Source organism: Cebidichthys violaceus, unplaced genomic scaffold, assembly GCF_023349555.1.
Source record: "Cebidichthys violaceus isolate CVI_PGR_0920_01 unplaced genomic scaffold, fCebVio1.0.p SCAF_90, whole genome shotgun sequence".
Taxonomy (NCBI): domain Eukaryota; kingdom Metazoa; phylum Chordata; class Actinopteri; order Perciformes; family Stichaeidae; genus Cebidichthys; species Cebidichthys violaceus.
Genome location: NW_027176976.1, coordinates 614,069 through 641,568, shown reverse-complemented (window position 1 = coordinate 641,568; position 27,500 = coordinate 614,069). Strand labels below are relative to the sequence as shown.

The 27,500-nt window shown below is 46.1% G+C and overlaps 1 protein-coding gene across 2 annotated transcripts in view; it reads right to left on the bottom strand.

Annotated features, from left to right (window-relative positions):
- elfn2a (extracellular leucine-rich repeat and fibronectin type III domain containing 2a) overlaps positions 1-27,500 on the bottom strand; it is a 180,653-nt gene that overhangs the window by 60,020 nt on the left and 93,133 nt on the right. For both annotated transcript variants that reach the window (XM_068704342.1, XM_068704341.1), the window contains one exon: positions 20,860-20,928. The gene's annotated coding sequence lies outside the window, so the exon portion shown is untranslated. The remainder of the gene's footprint in view (positions 1-20,859; positions 20,929-27,500) is intronic.

Below are 27,500 nucleotides of genomic sequence, written 5' to 3'. Positions count from 1 at the left end.
CTACCGGCCGATCTTCGTTCCTACCCTCACCTATGGTCATGTGGACTGGGTCACGACCGAAAGAATTAGATCGCGGGTACAAGCGGCCGAAATGGGTTTCCTCAGAAGGGTGGCGGGCGTCTCCCTTAGAGATAGGGTGAGAAGTTGGGTCATCCGTGAGGGACTCGGAGTAGAGCCGCTGCTCCTTTGCGTGGAAAGGAGCCGGTCGAGGTGGTTCGGACATCTGGTGAGGATGCCACCTGGGCGCCTCCCTAGGGAGGCGTTCCAGGCACGACCGGCTGGGAGGAGACCCCGAGGGAGGCCCGGGACCAGGTGGAGGGACTAGATCTCCAAACTGGCCTGGGAGCGCCTCGGGATCCCCGGACACGAACAGCGGTCTTCTGGGTGAAAGTCCAGTGTTTGTTTGACCCACCCAGCCTCAGGGGACTTCCTAGCTTTTATACTACTTGCCACCTTTCAGCGCCACGTATCCGGGGTTTAGAGAAACGTAAGATGCCATAATATTTTCTTGCCGACTTGGCTGTTAATGGGGGCGCTCGAGGAGAGGGTTAACTGCCTTCAGGATTGTCAAACTGCACCTTTCAAAAGAACCTTTAACACGTGCATTATGCAGAGCCAAACGTATCACTAGAGGCTCATTATCCAACCCGCAGGACGTCTACACCAGGCAGTGCAGAACCAAGAGCTGTTGAAGCACAACATCAACCGCCAACTGCTGTTAAGTCATGTGCACAAAGTCACAAGGGGGTGTGGGGGGGGGGGGGTGCTGGGGGGCCTCGGGCCATTAGGGTTCTTAACATTAAGGCTGCCATTACTCTGCTCTTCAACGTCATTGGACCACACTGCTGTACCCTTTAAATGAACCCTGTAACCGTGAGCATCTGTACGTGCTTTCAACATCTGTCACCATCTGAACTGTAATAGTCGAATCAACAGCACATCTATATCCACTCTAAATATGACGCATTATCTTGAACGTTTACTGTTAATCAGAGATTCTCAATGGCCGTGCAACTGACGAAGAAATACGCTTTTAAAGTAGAATGTACTTATTTTTTCCACATTTTTCCACTTAATTCAAGTCCGATTCATCATTTTCAGAGTTTGGCCATCACCTCCATAAAAGAGGAATAACGTCTCCTGAAGGACGGATGTGTAATACACTCAAAAAGGCTCTTTTAAAAACACAGCGCAGATGTGAAAAGTGATTCCCGGTGAGGGACAGAGGAAGATAGACGTTTCATTTTTTAAGAGCTGCATCAATCACCTCACGGTAGGACGGTCACACAGTGACCTATTGCAAAAAAAATCCCTCATGACAAACGATTTTGCTGACATAAAGCAGGAAGCAGGTTGCCCACGCACACGTCGGATTACAGGATTGTAACTCAGGCCGGTTGAGTCAGGGTGAACTCTCATGTCTACGCTTTGGGCTTTTCGGCAAAGTTCAGGCTGACATCTTGTTTTCAGGCAAGGGGCCGGGTCTGGCTCAGGTTGATGTTTCAGGCCTGGGTTGACTCTGTCCTGGATTGGGTGCCAAGTATTGAGATCCACACAGGTTGCCGTACTGATGCGTGACGCTCATGGTGCTCAATTGTCTTAAAGCTGCATTCTCTCTAGTGTCCACCAGGGGGCGACTCCTCTGGTTGTATAGAAGTCTAGTCTAAAATGACTCTACTCCTCTCTTGATTTATTCCCTCAGTAAACATTGTAAACATGAGTTTATGGTCTCAATCTCTAGTTTACAGTCTTCTTCAATACAGCATGATGTTCATTTAGTACATTATGCTCCATTTAGAGTCAAACAGACCATAAAGCAGGGGATGCTTTAGGGGCGGGGCTACACGGTGATTGACAGGTCTCTACCACGCCATTGTCCTGTCTGGGAGTTTCACCGTGTTTTGTAACATTTTGGTTGCCTAAAAATGTCTTTTCGGGTTGCTCCAACCTCACTTCTGGTTGCAAAAGGACCCCAAAGATGCCGAACTCAAGGCTTTGAAACCTTAATCCACAAACCAGTGCATGACATCACCGTGACTACGTCTACTTTTTATATACAGTCTGTGTTTAAATTCATCATACCTGCTATTATGAGTTCAAGAGACGACTGAGCGCTGCTAAAATGTAACACATGAGAGTAGTATCCATACTCCGAAACCAAACCTGAAGTAGTGTGGTGTGTACAGTTTAGTACGTAGAAACTCAAACATCATTCAGCTTTAACATTTCTCAAGCTTTTGCTCTTCAAAGATTTTCCCATCATCGTTCTGTCAAAAGCCAGGAGTGGAGGAGTTCTCGTGTGCAGAGCTGCAGCAACCTGAACAAACTGCAGCGAAAGCTGGATTCACCTTACAATGATTGTCTCATTGTCCTCTAGCCTTGATGGGAGCTGACGGCTTGCCGTAAACCACATTAAGACACATCGTTTACCCCGCCGGATTACCGCAGTCAGCGCATATTCCACTCTGGGTAATATCTCTAGTGTCTGAATAGAAAGAAAGGAGAATCTGTCCGGTGACGTCAAACTTTGACAAACAAAGAAATGGAGGTTAAATCTCTTTAGTGCATGAAGAGCCCTGTTTTTAAATAATGTATTCACCACCTGTCAGAAGAGAGAGGTAGGGACGAAGGTGGTGAAGAAAGGGGGGAAACCAAGGTCACACGAGGAAGGAAAGGGGGAGTAACAAGGCGTGAACACGAGTACACAGAGAGGTTATGTGGAGATCAGGTGTGAGAGTAGGGGAAGGGGGGGATGAAGGCAGAGAAAGAGAATGAATAAATAGATGGCAGAGTGATGGACATGACATGTCCCTACAGATGATGAAGTGAAGAGGTGAGCTTTTAGAAGGCAATGGGGGAGGGGAAGGCTTTCAAGCAAAATGATCAGAGCAAGGGGGAGAAGAAGGGAGGAGGCCAGAGGAAGAAAGACTCGATGGCAGAAGAGGATAATAAGAGGAGCTCAGAGGAGTTAAGGAGTAAAAAAAAGACCCCAACCCCCTACCTTCAGCGGATTAGTTCAAAACTTTTTTGTTCGAAACTTAATTTCCCTCCAAAGGTAATTCACAACGCCGTTTCATTTTTTAGGAGACGAGTAGAAAAAGGGGAGAGGAGGTTATTTGGAAGAGGACCAAAGACTGGTAGACGGTCAAGGGAAGAGATTGTGAGAAGAGAATATTAAAATCATAGGAAGGATGTGAGGAACGAAGGAAGAGGAAGGGAAAAGAATTAGAGGAAGTAAGAGCAAATAAAAGAAATGGTGGTAAAAGAAGGGCAGAGAACGTAGAATAAAATAGAAGGGAGGGCCAGAATGATAGTAGATGAAGTACAGAGATGGCAAATAGAAGAGAAGAGAATGGAGAGAACAGGAAATGAGGAGAGAAAAGAGGAGAAGGAAAAAGAGACAAAGAGAGAGACAAAAGAAGGGAGGAACGAAGGATGGATGCTGAGAAGAACGACGTCATGCGTAGAGTTCAGGAGGCAAAGAAGGGAGCGAGAAGCGGAGAGCCAGGTTGCATCAGACGAGAGGTGTAAATAGCAATAATGAGCCTGTGCAGAAAACAGAGAGCGACATGAAGGAGACGAGGTAGAGAGGTAGAGACAGCGGGGTTTCAGCAACGCCACCTCTGAGCCAATACGCCTAAAGCGAGCTGACAGAAAAGGGAGGCTTTGACAGACATTGGCAGCATGTGGGGGAGGAAAAAGTGATCAAAAGAAAAAACGAGGGGAGTCAAACACGGCGACGGAGCGGGGTAACGAGAGAGGGCGAGGGGGGGGGGACAAGACGGGAAGGACGGCGTCTGATGAAAAACCGAGGACGAAGCAGGAAGACGAGATGGAAGACGGTGAAAGAAGAGACAGACGGAGGTTGAGCGAGGTGTGAGTGATGTCTCCGAGCTGTCGCCCTAATGAGACTCAGGTTTGCTTTATGGACGCGCCCCGCGTCTCCCGGCAGCTTATTGGACACATCGCACATTCATAAACCCGCAGAAAGGTTCCACCGTGCATAATGCTCAGCACAAGTACTGCAATAAAGCCGGGTGATAATCGATACAGGATCATTTGCATGCTTGCTGCTGTGCTGCAGGGTTTTGTTAAAACAGAATGCAGAATTAAATCAAAGAAACATGATTTGAAGGCGTTCATCTGGGCCGCGAAGTCCACCAAGTAGGGGTGAAGTGCGGCTTGCCAGGAGGCGTGTCCATGTGCTTCAGATAGTACTATTGGGTATTATGTGAATACCATACGCAATCGATTCATGGGATATCTACAAATTAAGAAGCATTATTATGCTGGATGAGACCGGGAGGAGTTTCAAAGACGTGGATGAGGGTCTACAGGACGGTGTTATCAGTCGCTCCTGCCGGTGACCCCGGAACGTCGTACTGGATGTTTATAGAAGTGGCAAATCCCTCTGGCAGCCATGACAGGGAAGCTCCACTAACCTATACAAAGGCTAACCCAAACCATCATCCCTGAACTGAACCAAATCCTAATCTTCATCAAAAGCGATTCTGCATCCATGTTCGTGCGTTGTGGTTTCCGTTTGCCATCGGATGCGATTGGTCAGTACTCCTCAGACGACGGTTCTTTGGTTGATACCGGTCAACAGTCAGTGGAGAGGCGGGACTGAGAACTCGCAAGCTATCGGCCGACGACACAACGTCTACCGTTTCACGTCTCAAGTTGGTAATCGGAGCGCACGGAAAACGGAAAAGGCCTTTTTGAAGCCTCGAGTTTGCCGATTTCGCCGTCGCCATCTTGTTTTCTTGGCTCAGAGCAACTGACACAGCATAAAGTATGTGTCTTATACATACGCTAAAGGGGGTCTGAACTTGAGTTTGTTGGAACAGGGGGCGCCGCATGAAAGTAGACCACACCGCTGAGGCTAAACTCTCCATTCTCTTCTTCAACGTGACAGAAGAGGAGCGAGCTGGTGCTTCTCTGTGGCCATCGGCAGAAGGCTCTGGTTCCACTGGGCCGGTCCCAGGTGTGAAAGGGTGTAACTGTATTCATTTAAAACAAAAAGAGTTCTGTGAAACAAAATACGCCCTCAGCAAAATCGTTCCCTGGATATGCAAGGAAAGGAGAAAATCATTTTTAGGCAACCAAAATGTTACAATTCACTTCCATGAAGTAAAAACACGGTGAAACCCCCAGACCTGTCAATCACTGTGTAGCCCCGCCCCCTAAAGCATCCCCTGCTTTCTGGTCTGTTTGACTCTAAATGGAGCATAATGTACTAAATGAACATCATGCTGTATTGAAGAAGACTGTAAACTAGAGATTGAGACCATAAACTCATGTTTACAATGTTTACTGAGGGAATAAATCAAGAGAGAAGTAGAGTCATTTTAGACTAGACTTCTATACAACCAGAGGAGTCGCCCCCTGGTGGACACTAGAGAGAATGCAGCTTTAAAGACACTTCTGTATCGGCTTCACTCGGCAGAACCGGAGGTTGCCGCTCGCTCAAAACAATACTTTGTACTTATTGAAGATTGTGGTCTTGAAAATGTATTCAGCTGGTGTTTGGGAGGCATTTGATATATTAGGTCCAGAGGCGAAGGTCTCCAGTTATTAAAATGTGGACTGCAAGGGGCCAGCTATGGTGCATTTTATTAAATTGAGGTGCAAGATGCGAAAGTCTCCATCAACTCCCTGTGTGTTCGCATAATCAAGGCAATGAGATACAATTACAGGCCTGATGCTTGAGGGTGTTTTAACTGCTGATGCGTGAAGGGGAAACACCTCCGGTCTTGTTTACTAGAACCATCAACCGTTCAGAAATGCAGCCATTTAAAAAAAAATAAATCACATTTCAGTCAGCACCAAATCACGGCGTATCGACTATCATACAGAGTTGATGCATCGGCGTCGGACTCGTCACAACGAGCCCAGAGCAACAGTTTGAGGTGGGATGGCGACTCTGACCCTCGTGGAACATGGACTGCAGGAGCCTACAGGTGGAGGCAGGGCTGAAGAGGGCCTGATTCTGAAGCTCAACCATCCGTCAGCCTTCACTACGTCTTCTCTTCTGTTTGATACGCTAACTGTTACTCCTCAGCCACGCGCGCACACACACACACACACACACACACACACACACACACACACACACACACACACACACACACACACACACACACACACACTTTATTGCAATTTCTTTCCCTCAAATTTCAGGTTTCTTTGTGTGCAAATGAAAACGTGCAAAGGTAGATAACAGATGGATGTTAAGTTACGCAATGCATGAAAGAGAAGGAAGATGTGAGCAGAAGCAAGCGGAGAACTCAAAAAAGTGTCGGGAAGAGCAACCGACAAAGAAGAAAGGAGGGAACGGGACAGGAAATGAAACGTAGTGGCAAAATAATGAAATAGTGATGAGGCTTATTTTGTGACAGAATGACTCAAGAAGTTTCCTGTGTGGATGAAATATTATGGGGGGGGGGGGGGGCGAAAGAGATGAATCCCTGTTACTCTCTCCACCTCTTTGTTCCCCTTCTTTATCGGGCAGAGGGAGGGAGATAAAGGGGTGAAGGGAGGGATGACGAGAGTGTGGGAGAGACGGAAGATGAAAAAAAAAATGCATTTTTGGCAGCTTCACTGTTTGATGTTGCAGAGTCGTTAAAAGTGGGCAAGTCATCCCGGAGCCCATTACACCAGATCTCTCTCTCTCTCTCTCTCTCTCTCTCTCTCTCTCTCTCTCTCTCTCTCTCTTGCTTTCTGACTCTCTCTCTCTCTCTGACTCTCTCTCTGTTTCTCTGTCTCTCTCTGTCTCTCTCTCTCTCTCTCTCTCTCTCGCTTTCTGACTCTCTCTCTCTCTGACTCTCTCTCTGTTTCTCTGTCTCTCTCTGTCTCTCTCTCGCTCTCTCTTTCTGACTCTCTCTCTCTCTCTCTCTCTCTGACTCTCTCTCTCTGACTCTCTCTCTCTGTCTCTCTGTCTCTCTGTATCTCACTGTATCTCTCTGTATTTCTCTCTCTGTCTCTCTGTCTCTCTCTGTCTCTCTCTCTCGCTCTGACTCTCTCTCTCTCTCGCTCTGACTCTCTCTCTCTCTCTCTCTCTCTGTCTCTCTCACTCTCTCTCTGACTCTCTCTCTATCTCTCTCTCTGTATCTCTCTGTCTCTCTCTCTCTCTCTCTCTCTCTCTCTCTCTCATGAATACTGGCAACTTAAAAGGGAATGATGTGTAATTAGTGAGGTGATCGTCATGCAGAGGGGTGGTGTGAAGCAGACTGAGAAATGAATTTAAGGCATTGTAGCAGGATGAGAAAAGATTTCCTCTGAGGTCGCGAGAGAGAGATGAAGGAAGAGAGAGAGATGAAGGAAGAGAGAGAGATGAAGAAAGAGAGAGAGAGAGAGAGAGAGAGACTCGTGGGACTTATCTTTGCTTCAGATGCATGTTAACACATGAAAGGAAGCTTCAACCCGTGCACTAACACTCTCTGACACATGTGTATGAACATGCACCAGCATGCACTCAGTGATGCAACGCCGCAGAGCCGTGGCTTTGTGCTGCTCTTGTAGTTCACCAACACATAGATATGAAAAACGTATTTGTATTCAGGATGCACTCGCATATGAATACTCACAAACGCACACGAGCACATAGATCGTTACGCTGCTATGCCTGTGAGGACCTTCGGTGTTGTAATTAATTCCCCAGCCCCGGTAAAGGTCTTTAAAGAGGAAGGAGCATGATACAACATTTAAAACTAAAAGAAACAGAGACAGGGACGTTGTGACTCTCACTCCCCACTTTGGGTGAAGGAATGTGGAGGAGTGACGTAGAAACGCCGTATTTGCTCTGGCAGCAACCTGTCAATCAGTGTGTAGCCCCGCCCCTAAATCATCCCCTCTTTATGGTCTGTTTGACTCTAAATGGAGCATAATGTACTAAATGAACATCATGCTGTATTGAAGAAGACTGTAAACTAGAGATTGAGACATAAACTCATGTTTACAATGTTTACTGAGGGAATAAATCAAGAGAGAAGTAGAGTCATTTTAGACTAGACTTCTATACAACCAGAGGAGTCGCCCCCTGGTGGACACTAGAGAGAATGCAGCTTTAACACATGAAGCATCGGCTTCACTCGGCAGAACCGGAGGTTGCCGTTTGCTCAAAACAATACTTTTTTACTTTGAGTGTAACTTGTTGGGTTACACTGTGATGAATGTAGTAACCTCTGGCGTCTCTCGAACTTCGCTTGCTCATTAACCTCCTGGTTCCAGCTCTATTGAGATGGAGGGAATCCATTTAGCCCAGCTCTGCTCCGCACACACACACACACACACACACACACACACACACACACACACACACACACACACACACACACACACACACACACACACACACGCACAGTGGTACAGACATATTTCTGAGCACTAGGAAGCATGCTGGGGATTGAAAACGCTGGCAAACAAACACACCAATGCACAAACACACTTTAACACTCGGTATTAACACGCACACAAATAAATCACACTCACACACACACACACAGTCTGGCGTACAGTCAGACGTACACGTTTCTCAGCAACAGAAAGCATGCTGGGAATACACACACACACACACACACACACACACACACACACACACACACACACACACACACTCAGTCCCACACCAGCAGACACACTGCCAATTCATGAATCCCTGCAGCTGAATAAAAACACATTTAAAAAGGCGTCATTTGTCGCCATTGGACACACACACACACACACACATACACACACACACACACACACACACAGGGCGATACCACTGGGAGCTCTGTATTTAACATCTCTATCACTTCATTGCTCCTGCACACACCCACAGAGCATGTGTAGTGGTGCCTATGGGAGCTCTGGATGTAACGTCTCCATTACCTCGCAGCGGTATTACGCCGTGCCGTCTAATCCGGTTAGGCGTGTCACAGCTGAGGTTTCTTTCTGAGTGAACAGCAACTTTAAACGGCCACATAAAGGCTTCTCTACAACAGGGATTAGGCGCTTTTAACCATTTACGGGATTACGGGCGGTATTGAACGCAGCTCTCTCCGACGGCACAAAGCCACCGGAGGTTTGGTTCCTCTTGTTTGTGACTGAATGCTAAGCTATCGCTCGGAGCGTGTCATTACAGCTCTATTGAATATCCGCAAGCGGTCGGTTTGACAATGAATTGTGCTGTGGTGATGAAATATTGTCATAAATAAGAAGCGCAGCCCCCTCAGAGAGAGAGAGCAGAAAATTGACTGTTTTATAAAAATGATAAAACAAACGTAAAAGATTCTTTTGGGCTCAATAAAACGTCTCAGCGCCAAACAAAAGAAGTCACGAACGGTACACAACTCAATCACATCAAAACACAAGGAAGACCACAACGTTATGAATGAAGAATGAGTGGAATAAAGAGCCAACGCAGAAAATAAATACATGTGACAAGTCGGTTTTGGGCGGTGGATGGATGGGACAATAACAAGACTTTCACCCGGGACACTATTAAGACCTTAGGTAGAACTTATCTGAACCCAAACCACAATCTTTTCCTCAACTCAATCAAATACTTTTGTTTTCGCAAGAACTCTTGCTGAGGTTTAGGCAACAAAACAACTCAGTTAGGTTTTGGAGAAACATCCTGGTTGGGCTCAGAAGTATGTAAAATGTCACACAACTTCAAAATGACTCGACAACACTTTGGGACACGGACCCTGGTCTCCTGGTTGAGAGTCCTGTGTTTACTGAGCATTCTTGACCCATCATGGCTGTTTTTCTGGTTGCCTTTTTGACATCCGCGTGTCCGTATCAGTGCCCCCCTGTATGACATCAAGGATACTGTCAACGGATACCGTCGATGGAGTCCCACCTTGACCACCGTCATCAATCTGTTGCAGAACACCTAGTCGCTCAGCAAAAGAAACACCAAGAAACTCGTCATTTTATAAATAATAATATGCTTAAAAAGGAGTGAAATGGTGGGTGAGATATGGTGTTCTGCTGAAACACAGTGGAGATTCTGTCATGATAGTCTTTGTAGTGGCTCATGCGGTGCTACCACATGTTGGTTTTTGTGGCGTTGAAATGTGCTTTGCTCATCCATTGTGGTTGTGGTCATTTCTTCAATGTTTCATTCTACTGTGAGATGTTTTTGCTGGATATAAGACCTACCAGCCTCCCTTAAGTGTCTTCTTCTTTCTTCAAACTCTTCTTCATTGCTCGGCGATGTTTGTAGCTTTAATAGTCCAGACTTGAGTCATATTTTGCCAGCGCTGAACTGACTGATAATCATAAACTCTCCTCCATTGAAGTTGACATTTTGGCATCTATATCTGCAGTGGCTGGAGCGTTTTACTGACACTAACATGCACTTCGCTCATCCACTATTGAGGCACAGTGCATTGGGAATGGAGTCATGGAAAAGGATTAACGACCACCGCCTCTGACTAATATTCCAGATGTGCCTACATGAATTAAGAGGGCAAGTATGCTTGGACATACTACCATCATGAGCATATTCTGTAACAAGTTAAAGAGCCTTCTCTCTCTCTCTGTCTCTCTCTTTGTCTCTCTCTCTCTCTCTCTCTCTCTCTCTCTCTGTATCTCTCTCTGTCTCTCTCCTTGTCTCTCTCTCTGTCTCTCTCCTTGTCTCTCTCTCCTTGTCTCTCTCTCTGTCTCTCTCCTTGTCTCTCTGTGTCTCTCTCTCTCTCTCTCTCTCTCTCTCTCTCTCTCTCCTTGTCTCTCTGTCTCTCTCTCTCTCTCTCTCTCCTTGTCTCTCTGTCTCTCTCTCTCTCTCCTTGTCTCTCTCTCTGTCTCTCTCTCTCTCTCTCTCTCTCTCTCTCTCTCTCTCTCTCTCTCTCTCTCTCTCTCTCTCTCCTTGTCTCTCTCCCTCTCTCCCCCCCCCCCCTCTCTCTCTCTCTCTTTTATGAAGCTGCACTCATTTTGTTGACTACATTACTGTCGTATCTCTCCCACAATGCCCCTGCTCTGCTGCTGTCAGCCTTAACGCTCAGAATCCCTTGAGATAAGACTTGTGTATATTCACCGTTTTATAAAAACGATAAAACAAACGTAAAAGATTCTTTTGGGCTCAATAAAACGTCTCACCTCCAACGAAAGAAGTCACGACCGGTACACAACTCGATCATATCACAAGGAAGAACACAACGAACGGAATGTAAAGAACGCTTCTGCAGACAATGAACTGTGCAGACTGCTTTCAAACTGGTGAGGTGCATTTGGTCTGTATTGAGTGGTGATGAGTGGGTTGAACATACACAGGACTTTCACCCTGGAGACTCTTGTTCGTGTCCCGTGTGATGCCAAAGTCAAAGACTTATTTTACCGTTCTTTCGTTACATAACTTAGGTAGTACGTATTTTACTCCCAGGGCATTTTTTCGGAGCGTTTAATAATGTTTAAATTGGGTTTCCATTGTAGTTACTTGAAACCACAGTGCGTCTCAAACAGACACTAACGGGCCGCCTCGTGTGTCGGCATCAGACGCCGAGGGGCGGGACCGAACGTCGGTATTTGATGTTCTGGGAATGAGAACGGGAGAGTTTAGGATTTTGAATGACCGGTAACGCTGCCGTTAACGGGCCGTTTAACTGTCCAATAACATTCAAAGTGGGTGATTTGGTCTGGTTCCTGTGTTTCACTTTACTTTTTGCAGATTTTATGGAGAGAAACTGAAGCGGATGACACGTCAATGTACGGTGAGTTATTTCCATGACGGTAGTCCCGGCGAAAAAACTAAATCTCAGGCCAAATGATGTTTTCTCTCAGTGCCAGCGCAGGAGGTAATGCGATTCCCTCCTTGTAAATTATAACGCCTTCATCATTTCTTCATAAAAGCTCATAAAAGATAATCAATCCCATGCTTGCTGGCATTTTATATTACCGGTGTAAGACACCCGGCGCTGACGGCTACTTCGTATTCAAAGCATTTTATTGCCTTCTAACCCTGTCGTTTCTTACCAAAGCTGCCGCTCTCTCAGTCATGTGACTCCTCCATATCTGGAGGATGAAACGTTCCTTTGGCTGGGATAAATAGAATCTTTTTTTGTTTTGGATATTGTACACAGATAACAATAGCGGACATGTGACACTTTCCTTTGTGACATACTTTTGTTTGACGCACGCAGTGAGGGGGAAAAAGCAGCCGTGGTTTGTATAAATAGTCTGTGGGCTCGAGATGTAAATGAGCCACAGAGAGAGAGAGAGAGAGAGAGAGAGAGAGGCTTCACAGGCTCTTGCGGAGAACGGGGGGGGCAGGCATTTCCTGCCTCAAGTCCTCTCCAGATGAGCAACTCATACAGAAGAGATAACGGGAGCGACAAAAGCTCACCGTGGCGACCGCATCACGAGCAACGGCAGCGCGTGAGATGAATGGTGGGCGCCACTATCGTGACTCGGAACAGATATAGCGGCAAGACGTATGCGGCCATATTGTATGTGGGAGAGAATGCACAGGGGACGTTCAGAGCGGGGAGTAGAAGAAGAAGAAGAAGAAGAAGTAGAAGAAGAAAAAGAAGAAGAAGAAGAAGTTGAAGAACCCCCCACGGAGACGGATTTCACAGCAGCCGCTTACTTGCAATGTTTCACTTACAGCTGCAATCGCACGTTGGCACATCGCATAAACATCACCACCCCCCCCCCCACACACACACACACACACACACACGCCTCTTACCACCATCAGGCATGGTGGCATGTCTTCTCTGCTTTGCTGTCAGACACACACACACACACACACACACACACAAACATGCATTCTTTAAGTCCATTATGATGAATTACCATCAGGCCATTGGAGAAACATAATCTATTTTTACAACATAATCAGGCAAACAAACATCAAAACATTATTACACTCAATTCATTTTAAAATCCTAAAGTAGACAGCCGCCACATAGAGTGGCACTCAATGTTTTGTAAATTGGTTTTATTGCATCTCATTCTATTGGATCTTATTAGGACGGTTACCGCGCACTCATGATGTGTTTATTTTTTAAATAAACACATCATGAGCACTTTAACTAAAGTGAGACATCATTTCAACCAGCTCAGATATTATTATTTTATTCTGGACTGTATTTATCTATGAATGCCATTATGTAATCATTGGGAATGTCCGAAACCATTCTTGTCAAGGCTGTTTGGTTCACACATTTGCAGACGACTGGTGCTTATACATTTCAAATGAATGTCAGTTAAATATTCTTCACGCCCACGCAGATGTGTTTCAGTTAAATTGCTTAATTTCATCTTTGACGGTTTGAAATTGGAGCTTTACGAGCGAGTAGGACACATCAACAAACTTAATAAATATAAGTGTCACACCACCGTTAACACCGGCAAACTGACCGAACTGAAATCAGTCAAATCAAAACACCAGGTGCAGTGGAGCTCCATAGACTCTCATGCAATGGTTCCAGATGTTCTTCGCCTTCTGGCCGGTCCAGTGGCTTTGGAGCTCGTCGTGGTTAAACGTTGTGTGACGGTGACGCTCGTTACCCGGAGAGGTTGGAAGGAGATCCACGTTTACTAAAACGTTACGTTAACTGTGGAGCTAAGGTTAGCAGCGTACGTTAACACTACTGAAGCTATACTGAGTGTGTTTTCATGACTGTAACCGTGATCAAAGATCTACCCAGCTTTACAGGAACAGTCTGTCTCAATCACCAGTTGACGTGCTGGTTCACTGTTACATTGTGATGCGTCTTCAGCTTCCATCCTTTATCTTTTTAACCTGTTTTCACATCCTGGATACATCCGTCAAATGCATATTCAGAGACCCTTCTGTTCCTCTCTGAAGTGTGGGCTCCATGGTAACGCTGCTCTGACAGCTTGAGGGAATAACAGCGGGGGGGCGGGGCTTAGCCAAGGGTCAACTTCACATCAACCCCGCTTTGCTGAATAACAAGCAGCATCGAGATTTCTCTTTGTATCGTTTTGAAATGAAACCAGCAACAACCGAGCGTTGCTACGGCACGACCTGCAAGCAGTCAATGTGCTTCCAACACCTACTTCATGAGAGCATACACACAAACAGCAGAGGTGGTGACTTGTCATAGACATTAACGATGGCTCAGAAAGCCATGGAGGTGCAGAACTCGTGCCCAACAGCCCTTTTGTCTCGTCATAGTAGGAAAAGCACAGGTGGTAGCAATAACATTAACGATGGCATCTCTCTACTCAAGTGACGGTGAGCCACCCTGAAGATGAAGCAGCTGAAGGGAATCCATGTCTCCTGTGAAATGGGTATGATCCAGTGTTCTGGTAAAAACCCAGCAGCACCAGGTGGGGCCGATGTCAATCAAGCACAGTAGGTACACGCACACACACACACACACACACACACACACACACACACACACACAGTCCAGACACGCAATTAGGCAAAAGTGAAAACACCTGGATGGATGAGTCTTAGAAAAGACTATCGAGGACATGGCAGACCTTCACCATGAAGATGTCTGTCTGGGACACGGTGACCTGACCTGCAGTGTGTGAGTAGCTTGAATAAAACATGGCTCTGATGGAGGCCACCGATCATTATCAGGGTAACTTGGTAAACACAAGAAAATTCAATCCGCCAAAATCATTTCCCCCCTCAACGTTCTCTCCGCTTTACAGGAGGCCGTTTCTTAATTTTCCATTTTCCCAAGCAGCGGCGGTAGTGTTCTCGCTGAGGGGACGCATACGGAAATCCAATCTCGGTGTTCAACTTGAGCCCTTAATAAAAAAAAAAGAGAATATAATGCATTTTCCTCCAGGCGGTGGGTGGAAACACACCGCTAATATGGCCAATTTACTGCAATCCCCCTGTTCGGAGAGGAGTACGGTCGCGTTGTGTAACTTTGCAACACTTTTTAGCAGCTTTCCGACTTCACACTCTCTCTCCTCAATCCCATTCCCTTTCTCGCTCCTCTCCTCTCATCCCTTTATCCCTCAGGTTGGTTCTCTATCTCCGGCTCTTATAAGTCGTCCTCAGCCTCTCCCTCCTCTCTCCTCACGTCACGCCTCAATGCGGCCACAAATCTGTCACGGCTGCTCTGCTCTTCCTTCCCTTTTTTTTTTCCTCCGTCCGTCTTCTCCTCTCGCGCCATCTTTTTTTTCCTTGCATCTCCTTCATCTCCCGCTCTCTAATCTCCACCCGCCTCTCCATCTCTCCTTGTGGTCCAGATGTTACACACGGTAGACTGCATATGAGATGCATCCCTCCATCTCCGGCTGCCAGGTTACACCTCAGTCTCTGTATCACCAGATTGTAGTGAACTGATCTTATTCCCATAGTCTTCTTTTTGTTCTTTCAACAAGGAGCTTGAATATTATTATTTTCCTCACATTTCTTGGATTGTTTGAGGTGAATCCAGCTTCCTGGATCGTTGTGTCTGTAATGTCCAGCTAGACGGTAGAAGCTGCTGTGTGTCTTGGGGAACAAATTCAGTAATTGGAAGCAAAGTACGTTATGCTTTAATGTTTAAACCAGCTAAAACCATTTTGTGGTAAAAGTCATTTTGTACAACTTGGTTGTTTTATTGGATGGTGTATAATTAATAAAACAAAGCTGTGCTGTTAAAATGTACTTCGGCTTTAAATCTTCACAGCTTCTTTCTTTGCTTGTAAATCTATTTATGAGTTTTTGGGGAGTGTCCATCCATCCCTCTCTTCAGTAACCGTGCTGCTCTGATCCTCCGCTGACAGCAGCAGAAATGGGTTTTGGTGGCAGCTTTTGGCACTTCCTTGATTTATGCTCTCACTTTGACAGATTCCTGCCAGCTTTTCCCAAATCCTCCATATTACTAGGATTCATTATTAAAAAGTGATATTGTGATCTTTTTGACCGGCTCGTTAGCAAGATAACACGTCGAGTGGCACGCCATCGATGAGCCACTCGATCTCAATCACATGTTTCTGGGCATGAAACGATCTTTTTTACTTTGATGATGATGTCACAATACCAGAAATGTAGTAGTCGATACCAATGCAAATACTCAAATACCAACGTCGATACCGCAATAAAAAACAAACTCAATTTTGGCACCGAATGATTCAATTTACAAGGTTATACATGTTGAACCATGATTGCCATCCAAATGAGTTGATTCTTTAAACACTAGTTCATAATTTGGGGATTGTTCAGTGGGCTGTACTTCCAGGTTATGAGGTGTTTCAGACGTCCAGCAACACAAGACAATCGAGATCTCTGCCTACCAACTATCTGTAGATTCATAAATGTTGTTGTTGTTAGGATGGTCCTGGATTTAGACCGGCCAATCACAACGGTTTGTCTACTCGTGATGGAGACGTACTGAGGTACCACATGGGGCCAACAAGCACCTATTGGTTGAAGTTGTCCAATGAGAGCCGGAGCTTCTGGGGTAGAACTGAAACCAGAGTCCTGTTCTGGAGCCGTTTACTGATGGGAAGTATTGATCTATTTCTTAAACTTTTAACAGCGGTGAACGTTAGCAGAGCAGCTGGAGCAACAACTGTTCTGTGCTCGTGTTTCTGCTTTTACGTTTACAAGCACACGACTTCTGCACGTCACCGCCCCCCAAAAACAAAGGGGACGCCCCGAATACTCTGGATTGATTCGGCTCTGCAGGTTTTTATCACTTCATCACATCATATCCTTTCAATACTTTTCTAAAGACACGTTAGCGTAAGCTGCCGGAGGAAGAGCACCGAGCTTTCAACGCATTGCGGTCCAGAGAAGCTGCCGGTCCGAGTGTTCCTCCTCCTGCGCACACATTGAGAGGATTACATTTTCCTGCTTCTCCGCATCCAACAACTCCCCCCTCCTTCTGTCTTTGCGCCAAGAAACAAGTGGTTAGCTTTTGTCTTGCGGATCCGTTCCCAGGGATTGTGTTGAAAGAACGACGTGTTTTGCTCATTTTTGTTAAACTACTACTACTTTGCTCAAATGGAATCTTGGTTCGGGGGTGTTTGTGCAAAGGAAATAGCTCTGTATATAAAAGAAGCTGTTCGCTTCATGCAGAGTTTTTTATCTCTCAAATACAGATCCGTCAATTCCTTCACTCATTGCATTGTGGGTAAGTTTGCACTAGAGCTCTATTATGAAGACAAATAGGATCAGAATTGGGGGGAAAAGGACATACCTGCAATAAAAAGAAACCATTATGATATACTTTTGTTGTTCCATTCATTTTCTGTTTAAAACACATCTCTCTCATCAAACTGGCCTCGCTCCTTCCTTTTGAATCATCGCTCATGTTTTTATCCTCTTCTCCTTTCTCTCAGCTGCTGTGGCTAAGGCAGCCCCCACCACGCCACGAGCCGAGGGGTCCCGTTGGATGCATTTACGCTTCAAAAGTTACGGAGAGGGGATGAGACACCGACAGGGGAAGAGACAGCGGCAAAACTACAAAAAGAAAGAACGAGAGAACAAAACGAGTTTAGAGAACGGGAGGAGACGGTTGAGAGTGCGTGGGAGAGGCAGAGCGATGGTCTTAAGGGGGGCTAAAAATTCATAGGAGGCTGAAAGAGGACGGATTAAGGGATGGAGCGTAGAGAGCGTGGCAGCGATGGAGGGAGGGTGGATGGAGAGAATCGAACAGAGGAGTGAGGGGGTAAGAAAAGCTGTAAATTGGCTGGAGGAGGGAGCGGATGGATGAGCAATGTACTGGCAGCTAAATCACAAGGCTGCAACGTAGCAAGGGCCAAGAAGAAGCCTGTTAAAACCAAACTAAACCATCCCTCAATGCATCGGCCGACTTCAGACTTTTAGCTTGTTACACAGGCGCGTTTAGGTTTCTGTCTTACGTGAATCTCGACAGATATGATTCTATTTCATTACATGAAGGCTACGGGTTGCTTTTCACTCCTAAATGCATCCTGTGGACCTGACCTCCGGTTCTGCCGAGTGAAGCCGATGCTTCATGTGTTAAAGCTGCATTCTCTCTAGTGTCCACCAGGGGGCGACTCCTCTGGTTGTATAGAAGTCTAGTCTAAAATGACTCTACTTCTCTCTTGATTTATTCCCTCAGTAAACATTGTAAACATGAGTTTATGGTCTCAATCTCTAGTTTACAGTCTTCTTCAATACTGCATGATGTTCATTTAGTACATTATGCTCCATTTAGAGTCAAACACACCATAAAGCAGGGGATGCTTTAGGGGCGGGGCTACACGCTGATTGACAAGTCTCTATCAGAGACGTATATACGGCATCTCTACGTCACTCCTCCTCAGTCCAGATATGGTCACTTCCTGTTCACTGGTTGCAAAAAACAAGATGGTGACGGCCAAATCGCCAAAATCGAGGCTTCGAAACATCAGTCCACAAACCAACGAGTGACGTCACCATGACTACGTCCACTTCTTCTACACAGTCTATAGTAGCACTAAAGCTGCTGCCTCAACTGTGCCACCTGTGTACACACAGTGTTTGACTACATCCATCAGTCATCATCACATAAACGGCAATCAGGAAGCCCGACGGGGGTTGATTGTCTATCAAAGTAACCAAACACAAATGCATCCAGATGTCACTACACACGACTGCAGCTGCATACAACTGACTAGCGTCCTCGTTTAACTGTTAAAGGTACTGAATTGTGCATAACTAGCTATTCAACTCTTTTCTTATTTGATAGATGTTTACAGTGTCGGGAGGTCAGACCGGGTGACAGCGATAGATGATCAGAAGGTGATTCAGGTGACGTATCGTTTACCTGCGACTGCCAAACTGTTGCATCTCAGCGGAATTGTTTGGAGAATGTTATAGATCCAAGACGAAGCTGACAGAGGGGAGGGACTGTTGATACTCGCGCGAGCTCTGAGCGTGAACGAAGACTTTATACTCTCTGCGCTGCATTATGCTACAAAACACCAGAGGGCGTACAAACTAAATGAAGTGTGAACAATAAGAAAAAGAGTGTAGCTCAGAGATATGCTCATAGACTGAAGGTGAAACCGGTAAAAACGCCTTAAACCAACCTCCACAATGACGAGGAGGGACTGTAATTATCTTTAAACTCACATCTCAAACTCATAAACTACTTTATTACCTTTATACAAACCCTGTAAAGAAACAAGTCCAGTATTAAATGTAGTGTGAAGAAACAAAGGTTGAATATCCTGTAAAATATTCACTCAAATGTAGATTTTTAAGACCTCCTTTAAAGCTAATTGGCCTTCTTTGAATCTAAATAGTGTTTTTATCAGCAAACTATTTGTTACAGTCATGTGATCACGACCAAGCGCCGTGTCCACTTGCCCGTGATCGCGGCATTTTCCGGTGCGCCAGTTTTACCGCGGTGAGTAGAAACTAAGCTTTAGATCTGTAAAGCACGTTGTAACCTGTTAACAATATTTATATATATATAAATTACTTTCTTACCTCTAAAGTCACGATCAATGAGTGAGACCGACTAGACGAAACAACCACGGGTCATTTTGCTAATAAGGGGGATGGTGTTTCCCTTGCATCGCATATTAATCGTTTGTTGATGCTGGTTGATGCTCTGAACCCCGAACCAGCTACTGTAGAAACTTAAAGCTCTACCGGCTGAGACACCCACAGCCGTTCCCTGTGACTGCCAGTGAACAGACACTCTGCACAGTTGGACAAAACTTGAGCTGCTGCTGCTGCTGCGTGAGGATCCGTGAGTGCACTCGTAAAGGTTTACCGTGTCTATTTATACCACACAGAAGACGATAGAAACCAAATACTCCTCTTATTCAAATCAACATTGCATCACTGCAGACCTTGGCTGTTTAAATATGACTCGCTGAGAATCATGGGAATCATTATGATATATCATAATATAATAACTCATAACACGCATATTAAAAAACGTTAATAGCGCAGTGCGATGATCTTAATTGGTTTGGTACATGGAAGGCTGTTGTAAAATGGCCTTCATCAAATAAACTAAAGGCTGATGATTTTCTGTAGCGTCGGCAAATTTACTTTGGATAATCGTTCACATCACCGCCCAAATCCCACTTCAGCGAGATTGTTCCTCCCCCACAGCAAGAGGCGCACGCTTACTGCGTGGGAGCTTGATAGGATCGTTGATTAAATCCAGGAATTCGGTGATTACCTTGCTAGCTGCTAAAATGTTTGACTTTCAAACACCATTGACTCCCCGCTTATTAGGAGCGGCTTATTGTCTGTCTTCTGAATTAGGTTTTCTCCCAACATAGCTCCGTAGTTAAACGCCGTGTGGCATCTGACGTTTGAGGCTCCAACTAGGATCACGACCCGGGTTTGGCACGGCTTCATATATGGATCAGACCCTGTGTGTTATGGTTTGTTTGTCTCATCTCTCATCTCATCTTCAACCGCTTATCCGGGATCGGGTCGTGGGGGCAACAGCTCCAGCAGGTGGACCCCAAACTTCCCTTTCCCGGTGCCACATCAGCCAGCTTCTTTCGGTCATGACCCAGATCACATGACCATAGACTTATTTACTCCCGGATTAAGCTCTCAGTTTAGTTGGTTAGCGTTGTAAATGCAACAAAAAGCGCTGGTTATGATTAGGCAACAAAACTACTTGGCTAGGTTTTGTAAAACATCATGATTTGACTTAAAATAGGTACGTCTGTTTTGTTATTTGAAGTAAAATGACATTTGGTTTCACGTGGGGCAAGAACAGCGGTCTCCTGGGTGTAAGTCCCGTGTTGACCGACTTCCTCCCAATGCAGACTTCCATCGACTATGATTAGTGACGTATTTGTGATCCCTCACAATGTTATCGACAATGCAGAGTCTTAGTTTTCAGGCTGAAAGTTTACATACAACATACTGTCACTGCTTTACCAAAAGAAGGGCCAAAAAAACCCACGAAGCAAGGAATCTACAGCCAAGAGAGCATGCATGAACAGAGTGCATAAGCTTACCTGTGTGCACACGTGCACCTGGGTATAACAGCATTTGGAAACACCGCCAGCAAAGCAAGTAATGAGCCCCTGCAGAGACAAACAGAAAGTAGCAGTTGGTGAGGTGGGAGATGAAGTAGATTACAAGGCAGCGTTGAATGAATGGACCTCGACTTTGGACATAAATACTGGGAGACTGACCGCAAAAAGAGTGACCTGAGCATTCATCACGAAACTTAAGTTTATTTTCAGACTTTATGTTCACATTCTGCACAGTGATGTACGCGTTCTGCCTCCTTTTATAGATTGGCAGGGAAGAGGGCCGCAGATGAACGGAGGGAAGATGGATGGCTGGACGTCAGACATCCTCTCTCGGGGTTATCCGAGGAGGCGGCCGAGTACGCCGGCCAGAGAAATGGGTTCACGACCGCACGAGTCCTAAAACTCCCATCAGTCACGGTCCAACTTTCTGCTTACAAAACAACCCAATTACCCAAATGGTGTAAACGCCGTGAAAGATTTGCATGCGTGTATCGATTTTGCCACTCCATCAGCAATATCGATATTACTAAAGTTGATCAAAACACCGATAAGAAGGCAGCTCCTCTTGAAGAATAGGAACAGGACACAATGATATTTAATGCTTATGCAAGCAGCGACAGCAGCTGACGAGGAACAACAAAGACGAGGAAGTGCATGTTGTTAAATTGAGCGTCTTTATTACCGTTCTTTGGGCCGGCGCCCAGCTGCCCACAGGTTGAACAACAGCTGGCAAACTTTGAGGCAGTATGAAGAAAGGAATTACAATCTGTCTTCCCTCTCCTCAACGCCAGAGGAGCTGCTCATTAGCGATGATAGAATGCAACCGCTGCCCCCCGGGCAGCTCCTACAAATTTAGCTTCCTAACCACTAAATGAATGTGTGAGGTTTAGTCAAAACTCTTATGTATTTATCTATGTATTCATCTGGGGCAATGTCACAGATTCTGGTCATGTTTCTTCAAATACAGCAAAACGGCGCAAGGGTGTTTATGACTAAAAAGAGATGATTCTTCATGCCTGCAAAGCCTAAACATCCCGAGCAACCGTGAGTCGATCACGCTCAGCTTGAGTTACAAGACGTGGAATGAGATTGAGTTTGACTCCCCCTCACTGTGGAAATGTCAAAGCAGGCGGGATGACAGGTTAACAAACCTGCTGTCCAATAAATGACTTGTGAGTCCATCATGTGACCTTAATGGCTGCGTTCCACACACACACTGGCACAGTGCGGGGGACTGTGGGCAGAGTTTTCACTCCATCATTCTGAACTCTACACATTGAAACAACACAAAGCTGCTTGTGTCAACCCGACCTGACAGCAGACGCTCAAACCGAACACGTCACAGTAAGCTGTTATTTAGAGATCTGTCTGGATTAAACTCTGCTAAATTTAGTTGAAAGTTGACGTTTTTTGATGGCTAGGACACATTGACACACATAGGAACTGTGAACTAAGACGTCTTTTGTGTCTTTTATCCTTTAGAGGACCAAGTTAACGCCTACAGGAGTGGCTGGAATCAAAATGTGCCGTCGTTCCAACCGGCTCTCACTTGTCGGAAGTTGACTTTTAGACGCACCAGGCTTTCCACTACCTGTATCCTGTGTGTGACTTTGAATTCTTGTGAATTCCTCAATGTAAAGACAAAAGATGTTTCTACCTAATTGATATTCACCAGTTACTAATTCTCATTTAAGCTCATTTACATAAAGAAATGGCAGCTTGGGCCAGACCACAGTTGTGTTGATTGTCAGCGTCTGACTGGAGTTTTGTGGCTTTGAGGAGAACATTTTAATTGTTTTTTATGTTAATAAATTATAACAATTGTCCAAAATCCCAGTTGAATTATTCATCATTCACTTCCACAGAGCATCGCACCAAATTAAAGAGTAATTAGTCCTGAGAATGAACGTCGATTGGAACCTTTCCCACTGAGGACAGAAGCCAGAGGTCAGTGGGTTTGTCCAGTGGTGAAGGGGCTTCAGTGTACTGCTGTGGCACACCGCCTCGGCACTTAGTTTGGAGACAAGCAAACAACAACTTTTCCACTCTGGGAAGGACCAAACAACACAAACTTTACTGTCGGGCTCTTCCTTTGTGAACAGACACGACTCAGAGCGCTGCAGTATCAGTATGCCGCTCTTATCGCTCGCCTGTGTAATTTGCCCCATTAGGATTCTGCCCCTGTAATCCCCAACTGTCGTCGCAGGTGGATGCCTCCTTCCACTTTTCACGCAGAAACAAGATAAGAAGTTTGGGAGCGCCTCATCTCTATTTTCAAACACTCTCCTGGCTCCTAAGTGCTCGGGCTCGAACAATCAAGATTCTCCGCCGATAGCGGATTTATCTCGATTACCATCCGGAAGCTTGTTTTTTCCTAATGGGAGTTTGGAATTAAATTTTGTATCCCTGCGTTGAGCGGAGTGAAGCGGAGCAGCACGGTTGGCTTCAGACGGAGCGCAACGCGTGAATCTTCAGAGGCTGAGACGGAGGGAAGATGGAGGCTAGGAAGAGAGAAACCACGAGGGACCAAAAGAGGAGACATCGGGAAAAACAATTGAGATGGGTGACGGAGATTAGAAGGTGACAATCAGAGAGGCAGGCCGAGCGAGGAGCGACTCTTTAAATTGTGTTTTACTGATTTTTCTTGTTCCCTCCATGTTGCTCTCTGACTTCAAACCCTTCACATAAAGACTCTTTCGATGCTATCTGACGGAGCAGCTCTCTCTCCACCTACACCTCATCCACATCCCCATGCTCACTCATCTCTCTCTCTGTCATTTAACAATTCAGCCACTCTCACTCCATCCTGCCTCTCTTTCTCTGAACGCTTCTTTCTATCAACTCAACTCGACTGATTTAAGGTACTGCTGGAGTACGAAACTGATAAAAACAAGAGCATAATAAACTGGTTCTTTTCAAGTATGATTAACGTTAACTTCCGGTGTTTCAACGTGCCGATCTGCTGTGCTGACAAGGACGTGGACCTATGTCGACTAAGCATTTTACTACATTAGATATTCACATTCAGAAAGACATTAACAGATGGCTTATACAGGATTCAAACTATAATCAATATGAAACGCTGTCCACGTCTGATCAGATCCCCTTAGTCCTTTCTGTCTTTGATAGATAGGAGAACCTGCTACACATGGAGACAGCGTGGTTACGTTCCTCTCTCCGCCTTCTTTGGAGTTGTCTCTCTCCTGCTTTTCTCTTCCTCACATTGTGATGTTCATTAGGTGAAAGAGGGAATCAATTAAGGAGATGAAAGCAGTCTCTAGATTAAATTTGAGGACGAAGACCTTTTTATGAGGTCGGTTATTCAAGAAGTCCACAGGTCAATTCTATCAGCAGACAAGAGATCGTGAGTGATTTTGCTAAAACCCACAGACCCTCTGAACTTGTTTACATGGTTTAATAGGACACTGTTGGGACCTCTCTTTCTGCCTTCACTATGTGTTCCTTCAGAACTTTTTTCCCCTCTTAGCCAAAGGATATCCATCTTAGACCTGTGGCCCAGAAACCTGCTGGTTCTCATTATAGAATCTCACCTGAGGCTTGAGTTACACCGAGTGTTCCACGTGAACTAAGACGGTAGAGTAGAGAACCAGGCATCTGTCTGGAGGTGTTGTTCTGGAGGTCCGGTAGCTGATGAAGCCAAAGGAAGATTCTAAAAGATCTCCGAGACCATAGATGGTGTAGCCGAACCACCTGTTTGTTAAGAGGCAATTGGAAAGCCATTCACAAGAAGGTCAATGACCAGCACCAGGGTTCACTATCTCTGACTAATACACACATCAACTAAACAACAGCAGTAAAAAAAAAACAGAGCAGCTTGTCAGCAGTCACATGTGATCACCTTACGATCAAGGTACAGGTGCATCTGCTCTTTGTTAACATAATCCTGCAGTGTGTCTTTGGAGTGGACACGGATCTCTGCCTTGCTTAAAGGCATCTTAGTGGTTCCCAGATGTCCAGCCAGAATTTCCTCTCCAGCCACTCCAGCCACAGTCCCACACTCTTACCTTCGCCACCCAGAAACCCTTGCAGCTATAGGCGGGCCTCGCCCCCCCCGGTGGACGGCAGCAAAGTATGTGTTCCTGTGTAGGAACAGATGTCTCCGGGCTCTTCGGGTGAATTGGCCCAAGCTGCGGCGTGTAACGGCAGCCATTTTCAGACGGAAAGGTCTATAAAAGGTGAGCTGACTGCTGGGGAGATGCAAACCGGCTCTTTAACCTGCCGCCATCTGTCACTCGGTGGATAAGTGGCACAACCGACACTGATTATGCTCTCTGTGATTAATGGCGGCAAAGCTTTAGTGACCAGTGGCAGTGAGCCGGTGAAGTGTCGGTTGAACGGAGTAGAATCCTCTCTTCACGTCGCTGGAAGACAAAATGCTTTGGAGTCTTTTCGACGTCATCCGACCGCGTCAGGACGCAATCTACTGTAGAGTCTGCGAGCTCCGAGATCGGATCTCGCTCGCTTTGGGATCCGGTCATCCGGAACCTGGCACGATCTATCAAACGTAGGGTCTCCATCGTCAAGTTTGAAGCTTGACAAGACAAGCGTGTCATAAGTCACCGCGGTCCTCTCGGGTTTCACAGCTCCAACAATGCGGATCCGTGCGGACTCACCGTAGAGCACCGACCGCATGGTGCATCATCATCATCATCTCATGAGACAAAATGTGTTATTTGAGGCAATGCACACAGTGTGAATTGTGAAATGCTGGAAAAATGACAACGCCGCTTCTCTTTTCAAGCGCAGCTGCTGGTTAATTGTTGACACATCCCGCTGTTCCCGATGCTGGCGTTGTCTGTTTTGGATTCATATCCTTGCAGGTCTATTTCAGGGGCCCCGAGTCTGGATCCCTTTCAGATGGAGCTCATGTGGCCACATTATACACACACAAACACACACACACACACACACACACACACACACACACACACACACACACACTGTAACTCATGCTGTGTGAGGAAAAGCAGGAAGACGGGAGGTGGTAAGTAGACAACTTTGGTTTGAGGATAACTCAGACCTCGTCAAACAAAGAATTCCGCAGTCTGCCGGATGTTTACCCCGAGGCTGTGTGTAAGACAATGACACGACACCCCCCCCCCCGGGGGGTTAATAAGGCCCTCGCGGTGAAAGCTGTGGATGAGTTATCTGGCTCTGGTCCTGATTGAGCGGGGGTGAGGGTGAGGGCAGCGTATACGAGTGGCAGGGGGACCAGTTTGTACAGATGTTGATGAGGTCTGTTAGAGTAATGGGAACCAGTGACCTAATAAAACCATCGTCTGATGGGCGGATCAATACCCAGCGAGGCGATTGAAAGCAGCGTGTGTGTGTGTGTGTGTGTGTGTGTGTGTGTGTGTGTGTGTGTGTGTGTGTGTGTGTGTGTGTGTCGGTAATACGCCATCACCTGTTCACTCCTCTTTCATCTCTGCTTCTTACATGTTTTTCTTCCACTCTTTTTCTAACAATCTCCATCAATAAGCCTCCTCCTCCTCTCCCACCCTCTCCCTCCCACCCCTCCCACCCTCCTCTCCGGTCGTGACTGAACACACACACCCCCCCCGGCTCCGCCCCGCCCCTCTTCATTTTTCTTTGACTCCTATAGCTCCTGTCCGGAACACGGCCGGCACGACTCTCTGTCCAGAGGGAGCCGGCTCGGAGACCTTGGTCCATATGCTATACGGAAAGGAGGAAGTGGAAGAGGGGGGGGGGGGGGTAACAGATACAGTATGTTGAAAAGAGGGTTGGAAGAAGAGAGGGATAGAGAGAATATATCAATGCTATAATAAAGAAATAGGAATAAGAAATAAAGTGGCAATAAAGTACATTGTAAACAGCATCCAGCAGTGTTAAAATAGTGCAAATAACTCAAGAAGTGCAATGCGGCAGTGAGGAGAGGATGATTATAAAAACAGCAAATGATTGTGAAAAAAAGAAAGATGAAAGGATGAAGAAGGATGGATGGATGAAGAAGTAGAAGAAAAAGAAAGGAGAGTAGTGTCGGACTAAAGAGAGCAGGAGGAAGAGGAGGACGTCTGGCTCCTCTTTTCAGCGATCTGTCTTTGCTTTTTTGGTGCACAAGTCAAGGTGGGAATTGTAATGAAGTTCCTTCACACACACACACACACACACACACACACACACACACATCTGTGCATGCAGAAATTGACACACTGAATATTCAGAGCCAAATCGGATCATGAATAACCAGCAGGGGTGCATCTGCTCTCTCTGCTTCTCCCCAATGTTTCTCACTTCATGCTTCATCTTCCTCTCTGGAGACGCCTCTTCCTCCACACAATGTAAAGCTATATGCAGAGGACTCTCTCTCTTATTAACTAAGCCCATGACCATTAGCCCGAAGCCTTCTCTAATACCTTCTCTAACCTCAGCCCGACCCTTAGCGCACCACCGTGTGTGAGCGGAGAGCGGAAGACGCGGAATCCCTTCAAGACGTGCCGTCGGGTGTCAAGAGACCGGTTTGACAAAAACGCGATCCAGCTGATCCTGAAGCAGCAGCGGAGTGATTGACACAACGGCTACACTGATGCTAAAGAGAGAAGTGAAGTGAAAGCACACGCCGCACGGCTTGAACACAAAAC